At 40.8% G+C, this 27,484-nt stretch overlaps 1 long non-coding RNA gene across 2 annotated transcripts in view; it reads right to left on the bottom strand.

Moving 5' to 3' along the window:
• Positions 1–220: 220 nt before the first annotated feature.
• The window catches only part of LOC127536905 (uncharacterized), a 211,239-nt gene continuing 183,975 nt past the window's right edge, over positions 221–27,484 (bottom strand). For both annotated transcript variants that reach the window (XR_007946113.1, XR_007946114.1), the window contains one exon: positions 221–484. This is a non-coding gene — a long non-coding RNA (uncharacterized LOC127536905). The remainder of the gene's footprint in view (positions 485–27,484) is intronic.

Below are 27,484 nucleotides of genomic sequence, written 5' to 3'. Positions count from 1 at the left end.
TTACTAATTTGCATAGGAATTTCAAGAATGTCCGACGGGTGCAAACGCGATTATACAAACACTATACACCGATGGAAAGCTTAGATTCTCATGAATCTGCCGGTATAAACCACTTTCAGATGCGATTACCACAGCGGGTGAGAAAAACACATTTGTCCGACAAAAACAAATATTCATCCATCCGTTCTCTATACACGGCTTCAAAGCAGACAGCGCGACTCACATTTCCGGGTTTATTATTACACACAAAAAAAAAGATTCCACAAAAAACGGCCATAATCCAACCTTTTACATCAGATGACACAAGCCAGTAAACTATTTTGTCCAAAACATGTCCTGAAGTCGGTATAAAATCCCCGAATCGGTCGTTTTCAAGGAAATGCACCTCCCGATGCGCGTCCAATATTCCCCGTATTTTTCGTAATTTTTTTTATTTAAAAATAGAATATTAGCGATTTTTTGTACTGAAAACGGCTGGAATTGACTGAAGCTTAAAGGGTTAAAGAGCTCCCAATTTAATCCATAAGAGCCCTCCTTTTTAGCTTTGCACCAAAAAGAGTCAATGAGTTTTTAAATTTAAAATTTAACTGTGTCATGTTCCAAGAGGGAACTGTTCAGCTTCCAGTAAGAGTATCTGTGAAGATTATTTTCAGGGGCAGAGAGCTGTACATTTATATAAATGGCCTTATGGTCTGTTAAAGGTGTTGCAAGGATATTGACCGTAACGGCATCGTGGGAGAAGTTACTAGATAATAACCAGTCTTACATTTAGTGTTGAACTTTCATTTGGGGGCCATCTGTCCATTGCATTGTTTAAAGAAACATTCAAGTCCCCACCACTTAATAGAGTCGAGTTTGGATATTTGGTTAGCCAGAAAAGGAGTCTAGTTTCTACAGAATCTAAAAGCTTATCATTTTCAGGTTTGGTGTTATATAAGTTGGTAATAATAATAACTGAATGATTATAATTTATCATGTGACATATATAGTGACCTAATGAGTCGCAGTCTGAATGCAAAATTGTACCATTAAATGTACCTTTCAAAGTAGTTACCCCAGCTGATCTTTCTGTACCGTGTGCGTACCAGACATCATTACTCCATTGGGACTTCCAGAAGTTCTCGTGGGGTTCTACAGAATGACTCTCTTGAAAAAAACAGAAATCAGTTTTGAGTTTTTTGGCAAACAAAAATAAGGCTTTTCACTTACAAATTTGTTTTAACCCCCTGGCATTAAGGGAAACAACAGATAATGACAATGTAAAAACTAGAACAGGAACAAGAAACAGGAAAAAACAAGAGAAAAAACTAGGTAGTCTGAAGAAAAGTCTTTCTCAATAAACCAAGTGCTGCTATATCAAGTTCAAGTGTTCGGTAAAACTGTGCACACTATAAGTAAAAAGCCTCATTGTGCTTGTAACTATGAACCTGAATAACCCTTTTTTAAATTTATTTATTTACTTTTTTTTTTGGAAATATACTAACTTAATTTTTACTTTTGAAGGCTGTGCAAAGAACAAAGGCACAAATACTGATCAATGATAGCCTGTAGATCTTCATCAGAAGATCTTTCATTTTTTAGGTGTGAAGATTTCAACACCGTTGATAAATCCACGGGCTCCAACGTAGTATGCAGTCTTGCCGTCCTCTCGCGCCTTTTTTATGGTGGGGTACAGCTCTCCTCGACGTTCTTTTTCAGCTTTGGTGAGATCCAGTGCAAATCTAAGACCGTTGTCTTGGAGGTACTTGGAGGTCTTGCCTGCTTTGTATAGGTCTTCTTTCACTGTGCGCAGGGAGAATTTCATGATGATGCCTCTGGGTCTCACACTATTTGGTGTCTTGGGACCGACACGATGCACAACGTCAATGGTGTCGAGTAGACGCCCTTTTAGCTCTGGCATCACTGCTTGGCAAATTGTTATAGTGATTTTCCGCACATCTTCTTTTTCAGTTTCTTTCACACCATAAAGTTTGAGATTCATCCTCCGTGAGTGACTTTCCAGGTCGTTGATTTTCTTCATGCATGTGTCAAGTCGTTCTTCTCCTTTGGCCACATTTGTCTCCAAAATACGCACTTTTCCTTTCACATCTTTGATTTCTTCACACGCAAAATCTATTGTTTTCTTGAGGCCTTCTATCTGCAAGGCAAGACGGTCCGCTCTTTCATTTATTAGCTTCGACAAGTTAGCCACCACATCTGTATTTTCTTGCCCAGAAACAGAATGCATTTGTTTTTTCGGCGCAGGCGACTGACTTGGGGAAATGGGCAGAGGTGGAAAGTCATGCACATCTTCGGTCAGCATCAACGGTGTGGAGGCATAATCGTGACAGCTGTCAATCAAAGGGTTGTCTACCGTGACCATGTTGCTAGCATAGCCGTCTAGCTTGAACTGTCCCAGCGGTCTTTTCTTTTCACGTGAATTCATAATTTCTTTGAATTGTAGCGAGTAAGCAGTCCTTGTAAGAGAAGACACAGCAAAAAGTTCTTCGGAAGGGTTTATACTTTGTTTTTACCGTGTTTGAGATTATATTTTGCAGTGCTCGGCAAAAAGCGTCTTACACAGCCGCCATCTTGGCCAAGCCCCGCTCATGAAGCAGTCGTATCGAGCCACTGTGCCGACGCATGATTTGGTCATGTGACTCGTGACGTATGAAGCACTCAACTGCTTCGAATCACCTGATTGGTTCGGTTTGTTATGTGACTCACTTGGCGGGATTGAGTGTGTTCCAGGATAGGAGATCCCATAGTGTCGTTTATTTGAATGATTTTCCACAGAGTAGGTTGGTTTTGTTGCTGCCGTTCGTTGCTTTGACAGTTAGTAGTGTATAGCTAGATAGATAGATCTGCAGCAGGAGCCAATCAGGAAAAGTTCCTGTGTATGGCATAATTTCCATTTGCTGCCTGATATCAAGGCAACTACGACTGTTAAAAAAACGAAGAGAGTGGAAAGAAGATCTAAAGATGGACATAAAATCAGAGGACTGACTGATTTGCACCAAAGCCCACACTCAATCAATCAATACCTGATTTAAATTGCGATAATACAAATGGTTGAGAATATATATTACACCAGTTAAATTAAATAAGTTTAACAGCAACATCCCAGATTTATGTGTTAAATGTAATGAAGCAAAGAGAACTTTATACCATTGTATGTGGGATTGCCCAAAGTTTAAAAAATTCTGGGGGGAGATTCAACAAACAATAGAAAATATTATTTCTAAAAATATTACAATGAACTCTGCTCACTTTATTTTGGGACTTTATCCAAGGCGACATAAGTACACCAAGAGTGAGCGTATAATAATAGATTCAAGCCTCTTGCATTCTAAAAAATTACTTGCATTTTTCTGGAAAAAACTTGCATACCAAGATTAGTAGACTGGGTGAGACAGATGTTAATAACCTTTCCTCGAGAAAGAGTGACACATGTACGAAAAGGGAGACAGGATTCGTTTGAGAACGCGTGGGGACCCTTTATTGCTTTTGTGAAATCCATGAATTTAACAGATGAAAGTGATGAGGTGGAATGAACAGTTGTGATGTAGACCTCGTGGAACTACCAGAATGAGAGGAATGACAGGATTACCTGCTGTTCTGTATAAAGTACTGCATTTATGCATTTGCATGTATGAGAACATGTTTATTTCATTTTTTCTTTTTTTCCCATCTTTTTCTCTTCATTTCCTTATTTTATGAGGATCTGTTTAATATGCAAGTACCACATTATGGTTAAAAATATTTGCATAACTGAGTAAGTCTTGTAATGTATACTGCAATGCATATATATACCTGCATACAAAAACTGTTAATACATTGTTAAAAAAAATCATATCCAGTTACACAAGCACACCCTCTTTAGCAATTAACCCAAGACATACTTTGCCAAAATCCATAATATAATGTGTATTTGCACCAGCCTCCTGTGAAAATTGCATCAGTCTGTACTTATAGAGCACATGAATGTAGATGCACCGTTTAAATGTTTCATAACACAGAATATCAGTGAAGAGTATATAGGGTTACAGACAGACATGGCAAATAAGAAACAGGCTCTTCAGTAGTTATTGTCATTATTATTACTGGTAATATTATTATTATTGTAGCCACTAGAACAGATACAATCATCTAATGTAGTGAAACAGGAACGTGCATGGCGAATCAAATCCAAAACAATCCATGAACCAATCAGAAACATGAATCAATTGCACTTCATTTTATTGACCACTAGATGTCCTACTCGAGCACTGAGTGTCAGTGAAGCCTCGAGTAATGAAGCATGTATTGGATAAAGTGTTGAAGCTTCAACAAAGTCTCGATCAGCCATCACTAGGTACGGGTGTTTAGAACCATAGATATGAAGAGTAGATACGACACGCCCCTTTTTTTTATATATGTGATTTATTTATGAATTTTCCAAGGCACAATAAACAGAGTACCAGGAGCATACAAACAACTGATACGTAAATGGCCAACCAAACGTGACCATTAACAAAAATGAACAGATTTAATAACAAAGTCAGGAAAAAAAAACAAAACAAAAAAACAACACAGCAAAAGACATTACACAAGACACAAACCAACACAAACCTCAAGGAAAGAAAAACAACAACAACAAAAAAAAACAGAAAATGTGCCAAAACAAAACAAACACATGTGCTACTGAACGTGCACAGGTATAGTATCAGAGTGTGGGTACAAAAAAAAAAAAAAGGTCAATAAGATAAAATTACTGGCAGGAAGAGGATAGAAAAAAATGAAACAACCTCAGACAGATAGAGAAGTAAATAAACAAATAAATAAGTTAAGGGGCAATGTCAAGAGTAAGAGTCCTGACATGGTCTAGGAAAGGGCACCAGACTTCTGAAAATTTGGCATCAGAGCCTCTGAGAGTGTATTTGATTTTTTCCAGTTTCATGAAAAAAGGGCATCTTTTATCCATTGAGAATGAGTAGGTGGATGAGGGTCTTTCCAGTGCATCAATATTGCTCTTCTGGCCAGTAGCGTGAGAAAAGCAACGAGTTCCACGAAATGTGGTGGCATAGAGTGGTCGCTAGGGAGAGTCCCAAACAGCGCCGTCAAAGGGGATCGCGGAACTATCGTGGATGAAATAACTGAAAGTGAGTCAAAGACTGAGTTCCAAAATATGGACAAGGCAGGACAAGTCAAGAACATGTGGGAAAGATTAGCTGGACCTTGGTTACATTTTACACAGTTGGAGTCAGTACCTGGGAAGATTTGAGCAAGCCTATTCTGGGACCAGTGAACCTGGTGCACAACCTTGCACTGAAGAACACAATGTCTAGCACAAATAGATGAGGAATGAATACTCTTCAGAGCAGATTGCCATTGTTCCTCATTGATTTCTACATTAAGTTCTTCAGACCAGGCAGCCCGGAGGTGATCAGATGTTACCAGGGGTGAAAGTAAGATAAGATTCTTGCAGGAACTGTGCAACTCAAAAAAAAAAAAAATTTTTAGTTTGTGCGCAAAACGTGCGAGCATTGTACAAGACAGATGTTGATAAATCCTGCTCTTTTCTGATTCCTGTCCACATCCTTGAGTGCATAATGTAAGATGTTAGACACATAATTTAATATATGGCAAAACATTTATTTTCTTTACGGGAAGTCGGGGAGATAACATTAGAACAATAATAACATTATTAGTAGTGCAGTAGCACTACTCTGTGACACCAGCAGGTGATAGTGCTAACCAATATTTTCCCTGGCCTTTATCCGTTATTTGCACACAAAATAACAGATTGTTGCATTTACAGCACTGTGCCTCATAAATGATAACATGGGAAATGGAATTACAGAGATTTCCACATTTTCCACAGAGGGCTGTAGTAGTTGTCTTCCTTTATAGTGGCAAGCCATGCCTGTCGTTGAGATGGCTGCTTTCCTTCCCTTGGCCAGCCATGTCTTTACATAAGGCATCGGACCCCAATGTCAGAGTTATTAGCCTGCTAAAATTAGACTTCTGGCCTATTTAACACAGTTATACAAAAAAAGCAGAAAAAATCGTTTTATGTAAAATTTTAACAGCAGTGTTTGTGGCTTTTTTGGCCTTAATTGTATGAAAGGGAGAAAAAGATAAAATCTGATGGTACACAAAAACTAACAATGCATCAAAGTCAGTTTTGTTACAAATCTTTGTTATATCCAACACTGTGATAACAGGTAAAAAAATCTCCAGGCTCCAATAATTTTTTATATTGAAAATCAGTCATTTTGTGTGTTTTCCCCAAAATCAGTGACACCACTTATAAAATTGGCATTTAAAATATTTAAATTAAAAAAACACAATTAATGTTTAGTTTGATCAGAACTGCAGTAAATTAACACATTTACGCAAAACAGAGAAAAAAATATTTATCTTATTTATTTTTACAGCAGTTTTTGTTAGTGGCTGTTTCTGGCCCTAAAGAAAGGATGGGAATTGGAACAGTACTCAAGGGTTAATTCAGTGTTACAAAAAAATGTAGGCTATCTCATGCTGCAGCAGGTTAGCTGAGAGCTGCACAGCTGACTTACAGCCTAGGCCCACAGTAAATGTAGGTTACACAAAAAAAAATCTTACAGCCTACTTTTGTGTTCTAGTCTAGTAACATTGTCAGCCATTTTTGATAGAATGATAGATTTCATGGTCCCTGTCTGGTCTACTGCATAGCCTACCTGCTCCATGTGCTTCCTCTGGACTTTCCGCTCTCTTTTCCTAAACCTGCCTGTCATCCCTCTTCCTCTTGAAAATATTGTCAATTTTTCTTTGCATTTTTGACCTGTCCTGGTTGTCTCGGGAGGCGGGGACGGGGGGGGAAGGGGTACTTACATCACCTAGGCAACCAGCCATCCAATGAAAAGAACGCATTGAGTTTACCTCACTTCCACGTGTGCTTGTTTGCGGAAGGAGTGATGCTGCTCGCATGACAGAGAGACGGAGAGTATTTCACGACGCATGAAACTTCACAATTTATTACTTGTGGATTTATGTTTTGTTTATTTTGCAAAAATGACTACCCTGTTGTCTGCAAAAAAACACACAACAGTGGACATCGGATTAACGTTACACTACAGCGAGTGATTGCCCACTACAAGCTGCAACCTATCACGGTAAGCGAGTACTGTATCATACATATGATAGCCTAGTGCTCGTCAGGCGCATTAACCTTGTTCAACACGTCACAGAAGATGTAGTCTGGAGATAAGTTTTATGTATTCATCAATTTTACACTTATTTCGGAAAAATGTTGCTTGAAAAAAGAAAGGGTTCGCATTGTATGCATGAGTGAAAGTTGCTTTTCAGAGGCATTCCGGTAGAAGAGGCCAGTATATTTCTTACCGGCACGGCGTTCCGGTGCGTTCTGGCTTACTTTCACCTATGGATGTTACAGAGACATTAGACAGTAGCAGATTATATATTTTTGATATTGTATGCCTCTTAGAAGGCTGAATCTCCATCACAGCATCAATCATCAATCATCAATCATACTCTTGGGGATCCTGGGAGAGCCAGGAAAGTGTCTGACTATAAAGTCTCTGGCCTGTAGATACCTGAAAAAATGAGTGTTGGGTGAATTAAACTTCAAAGATAATTGAGCAAATGAAGCCAAGGTGCCGTCAATAAAGAAGTCTTTCACAGAGACAAGTCCATGGCTCCTCCACAATGCAAAGGTTCTATCAATAAGTGACGGAGGAAAAAGAGGATTCAAATCAAACGGTGAGTGAACCAAGGTTCCCTGAAACTCCAAATGTCTCTTTACTTGTACCCAAATTTTTAGACAATTTTTAACTATAATATTATTAGAGTAGGATGTGACAGTTAATTTCAAAGAAGACACAATAGAGAAAATAAAGAAGCAGAATCACATGAGGCCTCCTCCATTGGCAGCCAATTTGGCTTGTTATGATCAGTACTGCATCAAAACAGCATTGTGCGGATGTTTACTGATCAATAATAGAATAGAAAATTAGGCAAGGCTAGACCGCCACATTCTTTGTTTTTCTGTAGAAGGTTCTTTCGCATTCTGGGAGGTTCTTTATTCCATATGAACTGTGAAATAGAATCATCAAGTAACTGAAAGAACCTTTTTGGGATAAACCCCGGGAGTGCATTGAAAAATATATAAAAACTTGGGTAGCACATTCATTTTGATGCAACTAATCCTTCCTGCCAGAGAAAGAGGTAGCATGGACCAGCGTTGCATATCTAGAGTGAGTTGTTCAAGTAAAGGATCGAAATTGGTTTTATAAAGCTTTGAAAACTCCTTAGTTATGCGGATTCCAAGATATTTAAAACTTTGCAAGGCAACTTTAAAAGGTAAACTAGTGAACGAGTAGGCTTCAGCAGCAGAGTTAGCAGGGAAAATTTCACTCTTATTAAAATTGAGTTTATAGCCCGATATATGCCCGAAATCCTTTAGTAAGGACAGGACAGGTGGTATAGAGTTGTCCGGATCTGAAACAAACAGCAGAAGATCGTCCGCGTACAAGGACACTGTATGAATTAAACCACCCCTTGAGATGCCACACATACTGCTAGATCTAAGTGCCGCTGCCAGAGGCTCAAGGGCTATTGCAAACAAAAGGGGAGAGAGAGGGCAGCCCTGACGGGTACCACGGCCTAAAGGGAAATATTTAGAATGATCATTATTTGTACGAACACGTGCCGGGGGGAAGAATATAGCAACTTAACCCAAGATATAAATGTGCAGCCAAAACCAAAGCGCTTTTGGTGTAAAATAGGTAAGGGCATTCTACCCGATCAAAAGCTTTTTCAGCATCCATCGAGAGGACCATTTCTGGGGTGTTCGATGATGAGGGTGAATGCAGAATGTTCAATAAGCGCCTGATGTTGTGATACGAGTGTCTTGTTTTAATAAAGCCCATCTGATCGGGTTTAATTATAGTCGACATCATGGGCTCCAGGCGCTTTGCCAGCATTTTTGCCATGATTTTAACGTCTGCACACAGCAGTGAAATGGGGCAGTAATTGCTGCACAAACGAGGGTCTTTATCTTTTTTTAAGATGAATGAAATTGTGGCTTGTCGTAGAGTAAGTGGGAGGACCTCAGATTCAGAAGCCTCTTTGAACATACTGAGGAGGAGGGGCAACAGTTTATCAATAAAAACCTTATAAAATTCTGATGGAAAGCCATCAGGGCCAGGGCTCTTTCCACTCTGCATAGCAATCACTGCATTTTTAATTTCACTGGCAGTAAACAGCTTATCTAATTCAGAAGCAACGTCTAATTCGATGGTAGGGATTGTAAAGTGTTTTAAAAAAAAAATCAAAGCAGCTTTCATCCGGTGACATTTCAGATTTGTACAAAGAGGAATAGAAGTCCAAAAAATGATCATTAATTTTTGGTGGGTCAATGGAAAGAGTATTACCCACAGAAATTTCAGTGATGTGCTGAGCTGAGGTGGACTGACGAATCTGGTGGGCAAGGACTTTATTCGGCTTATCACCAAGCTCGTAGTAACTATATCTGGTCCTTGTTATAGATCTAACAGCTACATCAGTGGCCATACAATCAAATTCAGACTTTTTTAGTAGTAGCTCTTTAGTCAAATCAGCTGAAGGAGATTCTGCACATCTTGTTTGTAATTCAGATATAGCATTGTAAAGAGCCTGGCTTTTTTGGCGGGCAATCTTACTTTTATGGGCCGTGAAAGCTATTATCTCACCTCGCAGAAAGGCCTTACAAGCTTCCCAGATTGTGGCTGCAGTTACATCAGGCGTGACATTGGTGGAAATAAAAAAATCTATACATTCATTAATAAATTTGATAAAGTCTGTATCCTTGAGTAATAATGAATTAAAACGCCATGGAGACCGTACCAAGGGGCTGCCTGGGAATAAAATATCTAAAGTAACAGATGCGTGGTCGGATATTACTATGGGAGCATAGTTGCAGGAGCTAACTGACGGGAGCAGCTTATTATCAAGTAGAAAGAAATCAATTCGTGAAAAGTGCAGTGTACAGGGGAAAAAAAAGAGAACTGTCTGGCACTGGGATTAAAGTACCGCCAAACATCTGAAACGCCGTACTGCTCCAGAAATAGCTGTATGACTTTTGCAGATTTGGACATAGGTTGTGGCTTGTTTGAAGAGCGATCAAGTAATGGATTGAGACAACAGTTAAAATCACCACCGAAAATAAGTTGGCTAACGTTGAGATCAGGGAGTGAAAAAAACAATTTTTTAAAAAAGTCCTCATTGTCCCAGTTTGGACCATATACATTAACGAGAGTTACCTTATTACAACCAATTTTACCTAAGACTATAACGTAACACCCGCTGGGATCAGATATCACATCATTTACTGAAAGTGGAACATTTTTGTGGACAAGAATAGCTACACCCCGCGCCTTGCTGTTAAATGATGAGTGATAGGTTTGTCCCACCCAATTAAACCGGAGTTTGAGGTGATCTGAGGTTTTTAAATGAGTTTCTTGAATGAATGCAATTCTGGTGTTCAGCTGCTTTAAATGACTAATTACTTTTTTCCGTTTTATGGGAGAATTCAGCCCCTTTACATTCCAGCTGACAAATCATAATGCACCAGCTGGTGTTGAGAAAGCATTAGACCTTATCATACGAGTTTATAGTAAAAGCATTGATCCCATGTAAGAAGTATAAACTGTAGCACATATGCATAAAAAAGGGGGTGGCACACATTAACCCTTTAAGCTTCAGTCAATTCCAGCCGTTTTCAGTACAAAAAATCGCCAATATTCTATTTTTAAATAAAAAAAATTACAAAAATACAGGGAATATTGGACGCACATCGCGAGGTGCATTTCCTTGAAAACGACCGACTCGTGGATTTTATACCGACTTCAGGACATGTTTTGGACAAAATAGTTTACTGGCTTGTGTTGTCTGGATGTAAAAGGTTCGATTATGGCCGTTTTTTGTGGAATCTTTTTTTCTGTGTGTAATAATGAACCCGGAAATGTGAGTCGCGCTGTGTGCGTTGAAGCCGTGTATAGAGAACGGATGGATGAATATTTGTTTTTGTCGGACAAATGTGTTTTTCTCGCCCGCTGTGGTAATCACATCTGAAAGTGGTTTATACCGGCGGATTCATGAGAATCTAAGCTTTCCATCGGCGTATAGTGTTTGTATAATCGGGTTTGCAGCCGTCGGACATTCTTGAAATTCCTATGCAAATTAGTAAGTGTACCGCTGGCGGTACACCTACTACGCACTGAAGCGTAAATGGTTAAAAAGAGATGAAAAAACAATAAGAAAACAACAAGAAAAACAAAAATATGGCATAGAATAAACAAACAAAACATGACAAGACTGTAAGCAAAACAACTGTTGCAAAAGGCAACAACCACCTAATCAGCACTTTGCAAAACTTCCTTTCCATAAATCCCTGCCACCGCATTAGGGCAAGTAGACACTACTGAACTCAATAAAGCATCCTTGTCATAACCTTATATACAACAAACAATAACACGTCTTGTTACCACATAGTATGAAGGCTTCAAACTAAGTCTCCCTGTGACCTGTATAAACTGGCAGGTTAAGGGAGAAAAAAAATCACAATTGTCATGTATTATATATTGAGAACAGGCACTATGAACAAGTGGAGAGCATAGTCAGTCTAAAACAAGTGTGATTACCGCACGGGATTAGGAGGTCGTATCCAAGTCCTCAACAAACTTTTTCGCCACAGAGGCCGACGGCAGCCACTTCTTGTTCCCATTCGGCAGCGTGATGCGCAGCCTGGCAGGGAAGAGTAGCGCTGGGTGGTATCCATAGGAGCCCGGTATTCGCTGCGCAGCTTCATCACGTCCGGGCTGTAATCTTCATAAATGCGGATCAGGTGGCCCCTGTACGTCAGGTTTCCTCTTTTACGTGCTTCACGGATGATCAAGTCTTTAATTTGGAATCGATGCAAACAAAGGAGAACAGGACGGGGTTTCGCTCCAGGAGCAGGCTTTGGAGCGAGGGTCCGGTGGGCTCGGTCTATTTCCGGAGACGAGGGGAGCGTGTCCTGGCCCAGCACTTCCACCAAAAGCTCGGAGAAAAAGATGGTCGGGCGGGGGCCACCATAGCTTTCAGCTAAGCCCACAATACGGATGTTATGGCGCCTGCTTCTTCCCTCTAGGTCCGCCACCTTGTCCCTGAGCATCTCATTTTCTTTTTGTAAAGCTCCGTATTTGCTCTCCAAATCAGTAAGGCGTTGATCAGCTGTAGTTGCATTCTCCTCAAGTGATCTGATACGATCTCCATGATCACAGATTGCGGCATTAATGTGGTCAAGTTTCGGGGTCAAGGACTCAAATGACGACTTGAACTCGGAGGCCAATTCTTCCTTATGTTTGGCCAGAAGCGAGATAATGTCCTCCGCAGTCAAGCTAGCGTTAGCTTTAGCAGTGGCCGCAAGGGATGGTGGAGCGTCTTTTTCGTTTTGTTTCCCTTTGCTCTTCGACATGGCCTCGTACAAATCACAAAAATAAAGCCAAAGGAGCCCTCAACGATAAGGTGGCTTAGACAGTGTCGAAAAATAAGGATTTAAAAAGGAAATGTTAAGCCCATGCAGGAGCAGGCTAAGCGTGCGTCTACTCAGCTCGCTTCATACACCGGAAGTCAAGACACGCCCCTTTGACCGGTGTGCCTACAGAGACACTAAGCTAGTGGGGGCAAAGTTTCACTGTTTTCCATTGATGGAAATGGCACGAAAACTAAAACAAGAAGAATGCCGGCTCATTGTGCTGCATACAGTTGCATACTACGTCGGACGATCAAGACAATGAAACTTGGAATAACTTTCCACAGGTAAGAATAGTTTTTGGCTCTTTTTTCATTATTAAATCTTGTTGAGAGTCCATGAGAACTAACTAGTTAGCCACTCGCAAAACACTAACACTATATTTAAGATGGTTTTAGCTAGATATATCAAATAGTGCCTGAGATAAAGTTTAAAAAACATTTTATTAATAAGTCAACTAGTGCTATTTTCTAAACCACTTGTAGCTATATGTCGCAATAATACAAAATAAATACTTTTTAATGCCAACATTTACTTACAAAAAAGAAACAAAAGCAAAACCCAAGAACTATTTATTTTTGCTTAACTTTCACAACTGATTAAGCAGGTATGACAAGTTTTACCCCCAAAACAAAAATAGTCCAGAGATTTGGAGTCTCTAAATGGTTCCCAAAATATAACTAAGAGTATTTTTTTTTTAATATAATGCCATTTAAAAAAAAAAAATCAGATCCACTTTGTAGGCTGGAGAGACACAGTGGACTCTTTTCTTACTTATTACGCTTACTGAGTTTATATACTAATAAGAAGAGATGCTTGAAATTCAACTCTTACACTAACCAGATATATACATGTACTCACACTTTAACTTTCTGTACATAGCCCAGTTTGTGACTTTGGTTTTGAAGGCCAGATTTATTCCTAGTGGTACACAGAGCAAAACAGTCCATATTGATCCTGTCAAACGGTTTCAACAATAATCATAAATGTATATTTACCACTAATGTTTACCAATAAATTTACATCGATCAAGCATAACATTTTGACCATCTGCCTAATATCGTGTTAGTCCTCTTTATGTAGGGTGACCATACGTCCTCTTTTGCCCGGACATGTCCTCTTTTGAGAGGCTGTCCGGGCTGTCCGGCCGGGGTTTATAAAGTCCTTCAAATGTCCGGGTTTTTGATCTTGCCCAGCTTGAGCGCGTCACAGACCAGAGTATTTATCATGGTAGTGTCTACAGATACGGACCCGTACCCGTAGCCCGTGGCCTACGGATACGGCACTTTCCCTTTTCATAAATATTAATGAGCCGGACATAAATATTAATGAGCCGGCTGATGAACGCGCTTCGTGATTGGCTGGTAATCCGACGTACATAAATATTAATGAGCCGGTTACCATTCACGTTGAATGGTTCGTTTGCAAACACGCTCTGAGAGGCGGAGTTTGAGCCGAACCCCGGAACGCTCCACACTCACTCCTCGCAGGCTGACAGGCAGGTAGGCACACTGCGAGAGAACACTCGAACCGAAAGAAAATACCGAAACGCAAATGTCATTTCACTGATGAAATGCGAAAAAAGTACCCCTGTTTTCGTCCGGGTCGTGTCAAATGGGAGGCAGAATGTACAGTCTGCAAAGCTGGGACTTATGTCTCTGTAGCTAATAAGAGAAGGAAAAAGAAGGAAAAAAGGACTGTTGACTTGAGGCATTATTTCTATATTTTTTTCATTTGCCATTAGACACATTATTTTGAAGAATGGGCTAACTGAACATTGAAGAATAGGCTACCTCTCTTTTTTCTTTTTGTTTAATATTTTGAGGCATTATTTCTATTTTTACATAATTGATAATTGGAAGGTTATTTTGAAGAATGGTACTCTACCTCACTTTTCCTAACTAAGGTGTAAGTGTCAGACTTAAGAGAGATGATTATTTCTTATTTTGTTAAACATCTGAATACGTGTGTTCCTACACAACTTGAGTCAATAACTATTAAAGACGAGAGCATGCCATATTTGTATGTGACTGATTATATTGTTTAGGAGAATTGCTTTAAATTAATGAATATATTATTTATAAAGCAACTGTTTGTGAGTGTTTTGGGCTATTTTTCTGTATATCCAGGTAAAGTGTTCTTTTCTGGGAAATTCAGAATATCTGTTTAACTGAGTTTGAAGCACAAAGCCCCCTGACCCATGGAAAACCCCTAAAAATGGGGGGGGGGGGGGGGGGACTGAAAATTTTTCGCGCGCGAGCTGGAAGTGTGTCCTCTTTTCAGAGAAACAGAATATGGTCACCCTATCTTTATGTTACTAATATTTCGCTGAGTCAGTCGGGCATGGACCTCTGGGGATGTCCTGTGTCAGTGAATTTTGTGAGTCCTGTCGGTTGCAGGGTGGGACTTACCTAGATCAGTCGTATTCTGGCACATCCCAAAGATGCTCAATAAGATTTGGAACTGGGGAATGTGGAACACTTAAGCTCTTTTGTGTTCCCTGGGCCACTCCTGAGCAGTTGTTGCGGTATATAGACCCCTTTCACATGACGTATGCATATTTAATTAGGCAGCTGCGCACGCAGACCCGGTTCAAAACAAAGCCTGTTTACCTGGCCAAGGCGTGATATTGCAAGCACATATTACGCTAAATATGCCTTCTTGTTGTGCTGTCGGCTGTCAGAATCGTAGTAAAGCAGATGATATGGCAGCTGTGAGAGCGACCAGGTGGAACTTGCTTTGTTACCGCAGCTAAACGCTTGGTTTACTTAATACTGATTTCCGCGTTCTCCGGAGCAGTCGTTACGTTGATATTACAGTTCCTGCTGATATACCGGAGAAGCCCTGAGCCCATTAGCAGGACAGTGCAGTATGTCAAAGTAGTGCCTGATAACGCATTGAAGGATTACTTTAATACCCAACATGCCGAACCAGGCCAGCAGCAACAGGACAGCACACCATCTGCTGCATCCAAACAGCAAGAGGCCGTGTCCGGCAGGCAGCAGGAGGTGGCTGTCAGCGGCAGCAGCCCCAAACAACAGCCACCACCACCCATTGATGCGGCCAAAGCCGAGACGTGCAATTTCATAAATGCTATCTTTCTGTTCAGGGAACTCCGAGACACCCCAGTCGTCAGACACTGGCTCACCCATTAAATTAAAGTGAAATGTGGAGGAGCTCCTGCACCGGGTCTGCGTGCGCATACTTTGTGTTAGTAAACACTGCAAGGGGTCTATAGAGGTGCATTGTCCTGCTGAGGGTGGCAACTGGCATTGGGGACTGTTATTGCCAGGAGGGGTGGGGGATGAGGAGTTGCTTGACCTGCAATGTTTAGATGGGTGGTACAAATCAAACATCCACATGAATGTCAGGGGCCTGTTTCACGAAGCAGGTTCAAGAAACTCTGAGTTTCTTCCGCAAATCTAAGTTGATCTACTCTGAGATAGAAAACTCTGAGTTTTCGGTTTCACAACGGCTGATTTGAGTTGGGTTTAATTAACTCGGAGTAGTTTGACCCGGAGTTACGCGCGTGCACCGCAACTCTGAAAAGACAGCATCAATAGAACCCCGATTCGACGAGTCACCATGGAAACGGGGAAGCGAAAGGCTGCGTTTTTGAAATGGAAGTTTTTAACGTGCTCATATATGCGAGTTTGAACACGTTTTTAGAAAGAAGTGCAACACCGCTGCAGCTGCAAAAGAGAGGGAGACGGCATGGAGAACACTGCTGCCCAGATCAATGCATAAGTTTAAATGTAGTCCTTTGTAATCGTAATAATATTACAGGGAATAACTGTCTGGATGGTCGCCTAGTAAGTTATTTCATTTAGGTGAAATCTCGCGGGGGAGAAGCGCACGGGGCAGCAGCTTAAGATGAAATATAAAAACATTGTTCAAACAAGGTCAGACCTTGGCATTATCTCATGGAGGTACTTCATGTTGATCATGTTTTACATTGTAAAGTAGCCTAAATATTAAGTGGCTGTTTGACTGTGCAGTTGTTTTATCCACACATAGCCTAAATGTCTGCATTCATATCATGTCCTGTTAAATAATTAAGCCTATTTAAACTAACATAGACTTCTGCTCAGCCAACAGAAAGAAAGCAGATGCCTGTAAAACGGTGGTATAAAAGGTCATGGATATATACATATATATATATATATATATATATATATATACACATACATACAGTGCCTTGTGAAAGTATTCGGCCCCCTTGAACTTTTCAACCTTTCGCCACATTTCAGGCTTCAAACATAAAGATATAAAATTGTAATTTTTTGTCAAGAATCAACAACAAATGGGACACAATCGTGAAGTGGAACGAAATTTATTGGATATTTTAAACTTTTTTAACAAATAAAAACCTGTGGGGCGTGCAATATTATTCGGCCCCCTTGCATTAATACTTTGTAGCGCCACCTTTTGCTGCAATTACAGCTGCAAGTCACTTGGGGTATGTCTCTATCAGTTTTGCACATCAAGAGACTGAAATTCTTGCCCATTCTTCCTTGCAAAACAGCTCGAGCTCAGTGAGGTTGGATGGAGAGCGTTTGTGAACTGCAGTCTTCAGCTCTGCCCACAGATTCTCGACTGGATTCAGGTCTGAACTTTGACTTGGCCATTCTAACACCTGGATACGCTTATTTGTGAACCATTCCATTGTAGATTTGGCTTTATGTTTTGGATCATTGTCCTGTTGGAAGATAAATCTCCGTCCCAGTCTCAGGTCTTTTGCAGACTCCAACAGGTTTTCTTCCAGAATGGTCCTGTATTTGGCTCCATTCATCTTCCCATCAATTTTAACCATCTTCCCTGTCCCTGCTGAAGAAAAGCAGGCCCAAACCATGAGGCTGCCACCACCATGTTTGACAGTGGCGATGGTGTGTTCTGGGTGATGAGCTGTGTTGCTTTTACGCCAAACATTGTTTTGGATTGTGGCCAAAAAGTTGGATTTTGGTTTGATGTGACCAGAGCACCTTCTTCCACATGTTTGGTGTGTCTCCCAGGTGGCTTGTGGAAAACTTCAAACGAGACTTTTTATGGATATCTGTGAGAAATGTCTTTCTTCTTGCCACTCTTCCAAGGCCAGATTTGTGCAGTGTACAACTGATTGTTGTCCTATGGACAGACTCTCCCACCTCAGCTGTAGATCTCTGCACTTCATCCAGAGTGATCATGGGCCTCTTGGCTGCATCTCTGATCAGTCTTCTCCTTGTTTGAGGTGAAAGTTTAGAGGGACGGCCAGGTCTTGGTAGATTTGCAGTGGTCTGATACTCCTTCCATTTCAATATGATTGCTTGCACAGTGCTCCTTGAGATGTTTAAAGCTTGGGAAATCTTTTTGTATCCAAATCCGGCTTTAAACTTCTCCACAACAGTATCTCGGACCTGACTGGTGTGTTCCTTGGTCTTCTTGATGCTCTCTGCACTTTAAACAGAACCCTGAGACTATCACAGAGCAGGTGCATTTATACAGAGACTTGATTACACACAGGTGGATTCTATTTATCATCATCAGTCATTTAAGACAACATTGCATCATTCAGAGATCCTCACTGAACTTCTGGAGTGAGTTTGCTGCACTGAAAGTAAAGGGGCCGAATAATATTGCACACCCCACTTTTCAGTTTTTTATTTGTTAAAAAAAGTATCAAATATCCAATAAATTTCATTCCACTTCACGATTGTGTCCCAATTGTTGTTGATTCTTGACAAAAAATTAAAATTTTATATCTTTATGTTTGAAGCCTGAAATGTGGCGAAAGGTTGAAAAGTTCAAGGGGGCCGAATACTTTCGCAAGGCACTATATATATATATATATATATATATATATATATATATATATATATATATACTGGAAATTGAAATACTGGAGCACAAGTTAGAGGTGGGTGATGGTCACAGGTGAATTATGTTAACTACTGGAACATGAACTGAACTATCTCTTTTATTTGTAGGAAATAAAGAAGACCAAATGAAATGTATATCATGTCTTTATTTGCTGTGGTGGTGATGATGGTGACTTAAACTCTAAAGTGATTATTGCATACTGTGTCTCTGACTGCTCTGCTGTCCTGGATAGCTGCAGGTGGATGGGGTCATCATCTGGGTCTTCAGTTTGTAGGGCAGGGTGTTGCTCTCCTCCAATAGTGGTAATATGATGAAGAACAACACATGCCACCGTAATATCACAGGCCCTCTCAGGGGTCACCCTGAGGAGATGTCGGCTCTGGAAACGGGCTTTCAGCAGGCCTATGGTCATCTCCACCCGGCCTCTGGTCCTGCAGTGAGTCCAGTTGAAGTTCTGTTGGGGGACTGGTTCAGGGTCAGGGTATGAGGTCATCAGCCTGGGTTGGCATGGTAACCCCTGTCACCCAGCAGAAGGCCATCAAACTCTCCTGTAATGTATAGTGGATACATCAGAGTATATTAAAGGAGAGAGACAAGAGAATTCTATTGTGAAAATCTTTAGGCTGCTGACCACACCTGCAGTCTGTTGCTCAGGTTAGACTCTCCATAAATCCTGGAGTCATGAACAGACCCAGACCACGTGGCCTCCATGTTAGAAATGATGTATGCAGCATCACATATGATCTGGACAGTGCAGAGAATGACAGACGTTGAACTATGATGCAGTCTTTAACATTTAGAAACAGTAGTCAGTCTACCTGTAGCCTACCTGCACTTTTATGCTGTGAATGGACTTCCTATTCAAGATGTGAGGGAGCTGTGATGGGGATGTGTGTGCATCTATGCAGCCAATCACACTGGGAAATCCTAAAAGAAATTCAAATGACTAATCCCAGTCTGAGGCTGCAGCACAATGTCATTAACAGAATATGATTTAAAATGAATTTAACAGATCTCTACATCATTCACCTGCAATCCCGTGAAACTCCTCCTTGATTCTGTGACCGGTTTGTGTCCAGGAAAACTACAATGATGAGTTAAAGCCGTTTCAGGGCCAGGAAAACTTTTCTGGCTGTCCTCCATACAGTTGTCTTACTGTAGTGCTCTGCATCTCCAACATTATATAAAAACTTCCATTTGCAAAGAACCGCAGCGCAACACACAATATCTGCTGGATGTGAGAGCATGACTGCGGCTGGTAATGTAAATGTAAGGACAGATTATTTTGTTTATGTAGATTATGGACTTTAAACGATTACGAAACGGTACCACTCAAACCGATAATTGTCCGGAAATGCGAGAACATGTATGCTCGGTCTGATAACAATCGACCGACGAATATTTAATTATCTGTGCAGTAATGCTGCTCCTTTATCCACTGGATCGTTAATAAAAGTTGTTCTACGCCAAAACTCGCTCGCTTACTGACTGAATGAATGAGGAAATGATACAGCGTGTGTGGCTGAAAGTGGGCGGGGACGGAGAGAAACTCGAGGTTTTCTCAGATAAACCTGCTGTCGACCAGGTTCAACTCATAGAGTCTGTTACTGCGGTAACTGACCGAGAGTTTAAGTTACCCCTCTTTGTGAAACAGGCTAGAGTTACCCCTGTCTCAGGGTTAAGTTACCTCGCTTCGTGAAACGGAAAACTTTGAGTTTCCCTAATTTCAGGGTTAAGAAACTCAGAGTTTTCAGTGAACTTGCTTTGTGAAACAGGCCCCAGGACTCAAGGTATCCCAGCAGAATATTGCATTATAACAAGATGATCAATGTTATTCACTTCACTTATCAGTGGTCATAATGTTGTGACTGACTGGTGTATGTCAAGTCATGAAAATTTCTGGCAGGGCAGCGGCGGCTTGTGGCAGAGACGGCCCGAATATTCGGATCCGTTCTTCTGGTCTCTGGGTGCAAATTTTGCCTTTGTTTTGTCTTCAGTAAAACTGAAGAATTTCCAAACAGTGGAGGTCTTCAGCATGTGTTTACGCAACGAAGTGAAGCCTAACGTCAGAGTCGGCAGCCACCCGGCCATTCGGGTGGTGTTTACAAACATAGATATACATAGAAAGGCTAGATAGCTTACAGACGCTGTGAGCCAATGAGGGCTGACGTCGCTACGCGGCGGCCATCTTACCTAGGGGCTGCTGGCTCACTGATAACATTAATGCCTATGGAGCATGTACTATTTAATTAACCATAGCTTGCTCAATTTTCAACCGATTTTTAAACGGTTTGATTTGTTATGAACACCAGAGATGTAGTTATGTTATTGCATATTTACGGATAATTATAACCATACACTTTCATATTAAAAAAAGTAGATAGTAGAGCATTACCTGCCATAGCCGCACACATATACACAGTGAAATTAAATCGTCAGTGTTTATATGAAACATTTAACAGTTTGATATTTTATATTTCTAATTAATAAATATATTAAATATAAAGGGGTAAGTTGACCCACATATTTTAAACTTAAACTGAACAAATAATGTATTTACAATTAATTCAATGATTCAGAATGATCTTTTGCTAAATGATTCACATAGTTCTATACATTGAATATCACTAACATGCATAATGTATAAGTTTAGACCTCTCTCTGCGAAGACTGTCAAAGACAGAACCATAAAAATGGCAGAAAATATCACAAAAACAACAACAAATTAAAGCTGCAAGCAGCATTGGGCGGGACGTCGCCCCGTCTCCGCGCACGGTTGGCAAGCAAGTGCCGTCCGTGACCGAAGATGAAAGCCAGAGGAGTTCCTCTGCCGGAATATTGTACGGTTTCAGAGGAGATAATTTTTAAAGGTTTTGCATATTCCAGGTTATAGCGCCCCCTAGATTGAAGATAGCTCAAATGCGTCAACAGGTTTTCGTAGAACTCGAGCGGGCGAAGTTAATGCATGTTTAGGGGGTCAAATTGATGTAAAACATGGTTTCAGGTGAAGACAAACTTTGTTAGCTTATAAAAGAAAAACTAGACAAGTTAGCCTTTTTCTTTTGATAGCTTTTGTTTGGTTGGATAATCACTATAATCTGTCCAAATATGAAGCCAGAATATTGTACGGTTTCGGAGGAGATAATGTTTAAAGGGTTTTCATATTTTGGGTCATAGCGCCCCCTAGATTGAAGATGGCTCAAATCGGGCAAACAGGTTTTCATAGAGCTCGAGCCGACGAACGCGTGAGTGGTGGTTCCGTGTCTCTACGACATTCCTGTGCAGAGAGCTGAGGTTATTTGTGATTTTTTAAATTTTCGTGTCCCTAGGTGGCGCTATAGAGTTTTTTCAGAATTTGTTTTCAGAATATTGAAATTTTCGCATGACCCGACGTGCGTGCCAAATTTCATAAAAAGTTATGCACGTTTAGGGGGTCAAATTAAGGGAAACGTGCGGGGAAGAATAATAATAATAATTAAAGCTGCAAGCAGCATTGGGCGGGACCTCGCCCCGCCCCCCCCCACGGTGGGCAAGCAAGTGCCGTCCGTGACCGAAGATGAAAGCCAGAGGAATTCCTCTGCTGGAATATTGTACAGTTTAGGAGGAGTTAGTGTTTAAAGGTTTTGCATATTTTGACGTATAGCACCCCCGAGGTTATCTGAAATCCGTCGACAGGTTTTCGTAGAGCTCGAGCAGACGAACGCGTGAGTTGTGGTTGCATGTCTCGACGACATTCCCCTGCGACGAGCTGAGGCCATTTGTGATTTTTGCAGTATTTGTGTCCCCAGGTGGCGCCATAGAGTTTTTCCAGAATTTGTTTTCAGAATATTGAAATTTTCAGCAGACCGGACCTGCGTCCCAAATTTCAGCAAAATACATGCACGTTTAGGGGGTCAAATTAAGCGGAACATGGTTTCAGGGGAAGACAAAATTTGACAGCTTATTAAAGAAAAACTAGACAAGTTAGCCTTTTTCTTTTGATAACTTTTGTTTGGCTGGATATTCACTATAATCTGTCCAAATATGAAGCCGGAATATTGAACGGTGTCGGAGGAGATAATCTTTGAAAGGTTTTCATATTTTGGATTATAGCGCCCCCGAGATTGACGATAGCTGGAATCGTTCAGACAGGTTTTCGTAGAGCTCGAGCGGGCGAACGTGCGTGCAAAATTTCATATAAAGTTATGCACGTTTAGGGGGTCAAATTGAAGCGAAACATGGTTTCAGGTGAAGACAAACTTTGTTAGCTTATAAAAGAAAACCTAGACAAGTTAGCATTTTTCTTTTGATAACTTTTGTTTGGCGGGATATTCACTATAATCTGTCCAAATATGAAGCCAGAATATTGTACGGTTTCAGAGTAGATAATCTTTAAAGGGTTTTCATATTTTGGGTTATAGCGCCCCCTAGATTGATGATGGCTCAAATCGGGCAGACAGGTTTTCGTAGAGCTCGAGCCGACGAACGCGTGAGTGGTGGTTGCGTGTCTCTACGACATTCCTGTGCAGAGAGCTGAGGTTATTTGTGATTTTTTAAATTTTCGTGTCCCTAGGTGGCGCTATAGTGTTTTTTCAGAATTTGTTTTCAGAATATTGAAATTTTCGCATGACCCAACGTGCGTGCCAAATTTCATAAAAAGTTATGCACGTTTAGGGGGTCAAATTAAGGGAAACGTGCGGGGAATAATAATAATAATAATTAAAGCTGCAAGCAGCAATGGGCGGGACCTCGCCCGTCCCCCGCACGGTCAGCAAGCAAGTGCCGTCTGTGACCGACGATGAAAGCGACAGGAGTTCCTCTGCCGGAATATTGTACGGTTTAGGAGGAGATAATGTTTAAAGGTTTTGCATATTTTGGTGTATAGCGCCCCATAGGTTGAAGATAGCTCAAATCCATCGACAGGTTTTCGTAGAGCTTGAGCAGATAAATGCGTGAGTAGTGGTTGCATGTCTGTACGACATTCCTGTGCGAAGAGCTGAGGCCATTTATGATTTTTGTGTCCCTAGGTGGCGCTATCAAGTTTTTCCAGATGTTTTTTTCAGAATATTGAAATTTTCAGAAGACTGCACATGCATACCAAATTTCAGCAAAATCCATGAAGGTTTAGGGGTTCAAATTGAAGCGAAACATGGTTTCAGGTGAAGACAAACTTTGACAGCTTCTTAAAAAAAACTAGACAAGTTAGCCTTTTTCTTTTGATAACTTTTGCTTGGTGGGATATTCACTATAATCTGTCCAAATATGAAGCCGGAATATTGTACGGTTTCGGAGGAGATAATTTTTAAAAGGTTTGCATATTTCAGGTTATAGCGCCCCCTAGATTGAAGATAACTCAAATTCGCTGACAGGTTTTCGTAGAGCTCGAGTAGATGAACGCGTGAGTGGTGGTTGCATGTCTCTACGACATTCCTGTGCAAAGAGCTGAGGCCATTTGTGATCTTTTCAGTATTTGTGTCCCGAGGTGGCGCTACAAAGTTTTTCAAGATATTTTTTGCAGAATATTGAAATTTTCAGGGGACTGCACCTGTGTACCAAATTTCTGCAAAATCCATGAACGTTTAGGGGTTGAAATTGAAGCGAAACATGGTTTCAGGTGAAGACAAACTTTGACAGCTTATCAAGGAAAAACTAGACAAGTTAGTATTTTTCTTTTGATAACTTTTGTTTGGCTGGATATTCACTATAATCTGTCCAAATATGAAGCCGGAATATGCTACGGTTTCGGAGAAGATAATCTTTAAAGTGTTTTCATAATTTGGGGTATAGCGCCCCCTAGATTGAAGATAGCACAAATCTATCGGACAGGTTTTCGTAGAGCTTGAGGGGGCGAATGTGCATGCCAAATTTCACAAAAAGTTATGCACGTTTAGGGGGTCAAATTAAGCGAAACACGGTTTCAGGTGAACACAAACTTTGACAGCTTATAAAAGAAAAACAAGACAAGTTAGCCTTTTTCTTTTGATAACTTTTGTTTGGCTGGATATTAACTATAACCTGCCTAAATATGAAGCCGGAATATTCTACGGTGTCAGAGGAGATAATCTTTAAAGGGTTTTCATATTTTGCATTATAGCGCCCCCTAGATTGAAGCTAGCTCAAATCAGTCCAACAGGTTTGGTAGAGCTCGAGCAGACGAACGCGTGAGTGGTGGTTGCATGTCTCTACGACATTCCTGTGCTCAGAGCTGATTTTATTTGTGATTTATACAGTTTTGTTTGTGTCCCCAGGTGGCGCTATAGAGTTTTTCCAGAATTTGTTTTCAGAATATTGAAATTTTCAGCAGACCGGACCTGCGTACCAAATTTCAGCAAAATCCATGCACGTTCAGGGGGCGAAATTGAAGCGAAACATGGTTTCAGGAGAAGACAAAATTTGACAGCTTATAAAAAAAAACTAGACAAGCTAGCCTTTTTCTTTTGATAACTTTTGTTTGGCTGGATATTCACTATAATCTGTGCAAATATGAAGCCAAAATATTGTACGGTTTCGGAGGAGATAATGTTTTAAGGGTTTTCATATTTGGGGTTATAGCGCCCCCTAGATTGAAGATAGATCAAATCGGTCAGACAGGTTTTCGTAGAGCTCGAGCGGATAAACATTTGAGTGGTAGTTGCATGTCTCTACGACATTCCTGTGCGAAGAGCAGTAGCCTTTTGTGTTGCCCTTGTGGTTTGTTGTCCCTTGGTGGCGCTATAGACTTTTTGCAGATTTTTTTTTCAGAATATCGAATTTTTCGCGTGACCCGACATACATGTCAATTTTCTCAAAAAGTTATGCATGTTTAGGGGGTCAAATTAAGCAAAACGTGGTGGACTTGTAAAATAATAATAATAATTAAAGCTGCGAGCAGCGTTGGACGGGTCCTCGCATCCTTGCTGGTCGGCGACCCCAAGCATGTCCACCAGGCAACGCTGTGACTGAGAGTGTATTTAGGCCCATGAATGTGACGAGGGCTGGATTCTGAGCACTCAGCTCAAATTTCAGGCAGATTGGAGCATGTACGGGCTATTTATGCAGCACTTTCTGTCCATCCACCAGGTGGCGCTATCTCTGTGACTGGGAATTGGTCTATGAAACTAATCAGGACTGGACTCTGATCACACATGTAAAGTCTGAGGCAGATTGCAGCATGTACAGGGGATTTACAAAGGACATCTGCTTCATGGCATAACATTAATCTTCAGTTGGCCACCATGGCCACACCCTTTGAGTTTTGTGAACAATTTTCACAAATATGCAACCTGAAGGCGTGTTTTATATATTGTCCCAAATTCAGGTGTTTTGGAGTTATTGCCTGTGAGAAATGAATTGTTGAAAATGACCAAAAACACCAAAAATCTGACATTTAATTCAAAATGGCGGACTTCCTGTTGGGTTTAGAGAATGACTCCAAGAGACTTTTTTGTTTGCACTGACATGCTACATTTGCTTGCCAAATTTCATAGCCATAGGTGAAAGTCTGTGTGGAGGCTATATTTTAAAATGCTGTAGGGGGCGCTAAGACACATACTGTGGATGTATTTTGGCCTTTTAATGTCATCAGGACAGGACTGTGTTTAATCATGTGAGGTCTGAGGTAGATTGGACAATGCAGAGGATAGTCAGGGAGCACTTGATGTTTCATGGCGAACCATCAAAATTCTGGATATCGCCATGGCCACACCGTTTGACTCTGGAAGAATCTTTTAATAACTTTTGATCAGGAGATTGTGTTGTATATCTTGGCAAAATTTGAGGTCTGTAGGAGTTAACCCCTGGGAGGAGTTCGCTCTCAAAAATATCAAAAAATAGAGAAAATTTGTCCACTTAATTCAAAATGGCGGACTTCCTGTTGGGTTTAGGGGATGGCTCCAAGAGGCTTTTTTGTGCATTCTGATGTGCTCTATATGTCTCCCAAATTTTGTGGATGTCGGTGAATCGTGCTGCCGGGGCTGTTTATTAAACATACTGTAGGGGGCGCTATAGCACATACCCTGCAGAGATGCATACAGTGTTATTCCTTGAGACGACTGTGATGTGTGTAAATTTTGGTGAGCTGCTGAACATTCTAAGCCTGTCAAAAAGTACTTTGTTTGTCACAACAACAACACGTTGCCACGGCAACAGCATTTCATCAAATATCAAAATCTTCACACTGTGGTATTGTCTGGGGGTGAAGAATCAGCTGACCAATTTTCAGAAGGATATGAAAAGTTTGGAACAATGGTGTGTGCAAATGTAATTTCTAAACTTCTTGTTATCAATAGGTGGCGCTATGACTTTTTCTAAAATTTTCAGTGTGGATGTCCTCAAACTGGTTCTGGTGTCCAGCACATGAAGTTTGGGACAGATAGGATCCTTTGCAGCTGAGATATGAACACTTCAATTTTCATGGCGAAACATCAAATTTTGCCGTCCTGTCACAGACACGCCTTTTTATGACATGTCACCATTTTTTCTGTGATTCATCATCAATGTGTTCAGGCTTATGTCACAACATCTGAGGTGAATCTGAGCAACAGGCTAAGAATAGTACATGAAAGTGTAAAAAATGTCAAATTCTTGATACCACAAGGTGGCGCTGTGACTGTGAATGAATATTGCTATATGGATGTCATCGAGGCAGGTCTGTGATCATACATGTAAAGTTTCATTCAGATTGGAGCATGTTCAGGAGAGTTACACAGCATTTCCTGTTTCATGGCGAAGGATCAAATTTCGACAGGCCGCCACGACCACACCCTTTGACCATGGAGGAAGATTTTAATAACTTTTTCTCAGGAAGGCCGGCTGTATGTACTGGCAAAATTTCAGATCGCTAAGACTTTCCCCCTAGGAGGAGTTCATGATAGATTTTGTACAGTTAACGCATGATGGCGCACTTCCTGTTGGGTGTAGAGCATGGCTGTGATTGACTTTTTTGTGTTTCCTGATGTGCTGCATATGCCTCCCAAATTTTTTAGCTCTCGGCCAAATTCCCTCCGAGTTGGCCTAATACCACTTTTTAAAAATTTTTAGGGGGCGCTATGGAGCCATTTTGCCACACACCTCCACATGCCCTAAAAAATATGAAATTTTTCGCCAGTTCTGATGTGTGTGCAAATTTTCATGACTTTTCGAGCATGTTCAGGCCCT

This window comes from Acanthochromis polyacanthus, chromosome 13 (assembly GCF_021347895.1).
Source record: "Acanthochromis polyacanthus isolate Apoly-LR-REF ecotype Palm Island chromosome 13, KAUST_Apoly_ChrSc, whole genome shotgun sequence".
Taxonomy (NCBI): Eukaryota; Metazoa; Chordata; class Actinopteri; family Pomacentridae; genus Acanthochromis; species Acanthochromis polyacanthus.
The sequence above is the reverse complement of the archived record's forward strand: the minus strand, read 5'-3'. Positions and strand labels throughout refer to the sequence as shown.